This window comes from Pinus tabuliformis, chromosome Q (genome assembly GCF_031772625.1).
Source record: "Pinus tabuliformis cultivar Carrire ecotype Pingquan chromosome Q, CPIR1, whole genome shotgun sequence".
In the NCBI taxonomy this organism is placed as follows: Eukaryota; Viridiplantae; Streptophyta; class Pinopsida; order Pinales; family Pinaceae; genus Pinus; species Pinus tabuliformis.
This window is the reverse complement of record NC_142296.1, coordinates 226,133,676-226,136,690: the sequence shown is the minus strand read 5'-3', so window position 1 is coordinate 226,136,690 and position 3,015 is coordinate 226,133,676. Positions and strand designations below refer to the sequence as shown.

General features: G+C 42.4%; 2 non-coding genes across 2 annotated transcripts; both read left to right on the top strand.

Moving 5' to 3' along the window:
* The first annotated feature begins 1,688 nt into the window (after positions 1–1,688).
* Positions 1,689–1,769, top strand: TRNAH-AUG (transfer RNA histidin (anticodon AUG)). Its single transcript has one exon. It is a non-coding gene; the product is annotated as a tRNA-His (tRNA).
* A 10-nt stretch (positions 1,770–1,779) lies between these two features.
* Positions 1,780–1,863, top strand: TRNAL-CAA (transfer RNA leucine (anticodon CAA)). Its single transcript has one exon. It is a non-coding gene; the product is annotated as a tRNA-Leu (tRNA).
* The last annotated feature ends 1,152 nt before the right edge of the window (positions 1,864–3,015 follow it).

The window sequence follows — 3,015 nt, the reverse complement described above, 5'->3', positions numbered from 1 at the left end:
CATGTATGCAAGGCCAAAATGAAAATGTTCCAAAGGAGGTTGTTTGAGGCTCTTAGGCGGAGGAAGAAGACCAATCCACTCCGTATCTTGATTCTTGGCTGAGGTATCCCTCAAAGATCATGGCACTCACTAGCTCAGCCACAACACAAATCCCAAAAAAATTTGAGAATTTTGGGTAATTTTGGCATTTTTTGGAAATTTACAGGTTTTGGCTCCTCAACGGGTCTCACCCCCGGTGAGACCCTTTGTCATGGCAGCTCCTTTTTGCAAAAACTCAGCATTTCTAGATTTTTCATGCAAAATTACATATTCCCATGGATGGACTTGAGTTTTTATGGGGTTTTGGGCCTCCAGAAGGTCAAAATACATGCAAAATTTGACTTTCTGCCCCTTTTTTGAGTTGCAGAAAGAAGTCTTGGGAGAATTGCGTTTTGACTAGGCAAATGACCTCCAAATTCAAAAATTCTAGTTGGGTTGGAAAGTAGACTCATAGACCTTTCCAACGAGATATCCTGCACCCAATTCTGACACCTGCAATTGCCTCAAAAAGAGCTCCCAATGTGCGCGACCCGTTGAGAAGATGTGCGTGACCCGTTGAGCAGACTTTGCCAGATTTCACTGTACAGCTCGGAAAAGCACAGTTTGACTTGGTTTGACTTTTTGGGGTTGAAGATGATTATCTTTGCTGTAATTTTGGTAACTCTAAGACACTTTTACTCTTGTTTAACACTTCTAGAAAATTCATTTGTGTAAAGGGTAAAAATTGAATGTATGAACTGGTTTCCAAGTTTATAGAGGCAAGTTGTTTTGACTGCCTATTTTGTAGTGCTTAGTTTAGAAGTGGTTCAAACAGCTCCTAGGATAGTGAGCTCGACCCATGGAGGCAGGGAAAGAGGTTAGATCATCTATATTATGTACTTTCTTGCTCATTTTCATGGTTGGACTCTTGAGGGAGAAGCTATCATTGTATATTTTCACTGTATCTCTGCAATTTTTGGCTAAGGAAGACCAGGGTTTTGCAGTCATCTTTGGGATTCTTGTGGACTCATGTATTGATGGTGTGTTTTCTCAATGTTCTTGTAAGCTTTGTTATGTGATTCATTTCCTTTCTTTACTGCTGCATATTAAACAAATGAAGTGTTAAAGTATGAATTCATGCTAGCCATGCTCTGCTTTTAAATTTGTTTAATTTCAATGTTTTCTTCTGTCTAAAGAGAATTCAAAGTGATTTTTTGCTCTCTTTAGCTCCTCATCTTTCATTCCTAACCATTCATTTCAGTTAAAAGGCATCAACGTTGTCTCCTACCTTGCCCCAAGGAACCCCCTGCAGAAACTGTGTCCAATCCCCGCACCCAAAATTGCCCTCTCCTCAATTTGCCACCAAAAACCCAAAAAATCCCAAATCAATATTTCTAATCAGTTTACTAGCCTAATATCAGTGTTACTTTGTTGGTCATCTCATCCCATTGAAGATCCGCCGAGATTGACCGGAGAGAGCCTTCTCCTGCCCCGTAGGGCTAGCTACAAGGCTGAATGGTTTGATGTAGCCTTGGGGTTTACCTTTCTCAGCCTGAGGTGAAATTTCAAGCGCTAACAATAGGCACTGGGTCGGTTGTCACTCGCCATGAAAAAGATAAAACTATGTGAGAGACAACGGTAAACTCTCCACCCCAAGTTTAAAACCAATAGTTGAGATGGCCGAGTTGGTCTCAGGCGCCAGGTTAAGGTTATGATCCGAAAGGGCGTGGGTTCAAATCCCACTCTCAACATATCTAAAATGTCAGGATGGCCGAGTGGTATAAGGCGCCAGACTCAAGTTCTGGTCCTCGATTGAGGGCGTGGGTTCAAATCCCACTTTTGACACAATTGATTTTGTCCGATACTTTTCTTTATTGATTTTGTCCGATACTTTTCTTTCCTATTTTTCGATTTAGGGCATGGGTTCAAATCCCACTTCTGACGCATCTGATTTTGTCTGATACTTTGTCGAGTGGTCTAAGGCGCCAGAATCAAGTTCTGGTACTCGATTGAGGGCATGGGTTCAAATCCCACTTCTGACATAATTGATTTTGTCCGATACTTTTCTTTCCTATTTTTCGATTTAGGGCGTGGGTTCAAATCCCACTTCTGGCACATCTGATTTTGTCTGATACTTTTCTTCCTTACTTTTCGTGTGGGTTCAAATCCCACTCTAAACATATCTAGAATGTCAGGATGGCCGAGTGGTCTAAGGCGCTAGACTCAAGTTCGCTTCAAGTTCGCTCCTTGATTGAGGGCGTGGGTTCAAATCCTACTTCTGACATAAGTGATTTTGTCCGATACTTTTCTTCCCTGCTTTTCGATTGAGGGCGTGGGTTCAAATCCCACTTCTTCCTCGATTAAGGGCGTGGGTTCAAATCCTACTTCTGACGCAAGTGATTTTGTCCAATACTCTTCTTCCCTACTTTTCGATTGAGGGCGTGGGTTCAAATCCCACTTTTGACGCATCTGATTTTTCCGATACTTTTCTGGAGGAGAAAAAAAAACAGTCTCGCGTTATATTTCCCTATCGCGCCCCCATGTCAGGGGGCATTAATTAAAAAACTGTGGCGGAAATAGGAATCACCCTTTTCTACCCTACTTTTCTTTTCAGATATCGTGGTCCCGAGCTCAGTTCTCGAAATGCCACCAAACTTGTCGTTTTGTTCGGTGCACCCACAAACGTGAGTTCAAATTCCACATCTGACATTTTCTCTGTTATGCTTTTGTTTGGTGTTACTTTCATAAGCAATCTGTTGGCTTTTTCCGAGTCAGTATGGCCAAATGGTACGACGGGCCCGACGGTTTTCGATTGTAGGCACAAGTTCAAATCCCAGCTCCATTGAGATTAACATCTCAGGGCGTCTGGTCTAGTGGAATGATTCTCGCTTCGGGTGCGAGAGGTCCCGAGATCAATGCCCCAATATCAACCGTCATTTTTGAATCTCTGAGTTCAATCTGCATTGGAAGTTTAGAATAACAGGTCTCTTATGCACA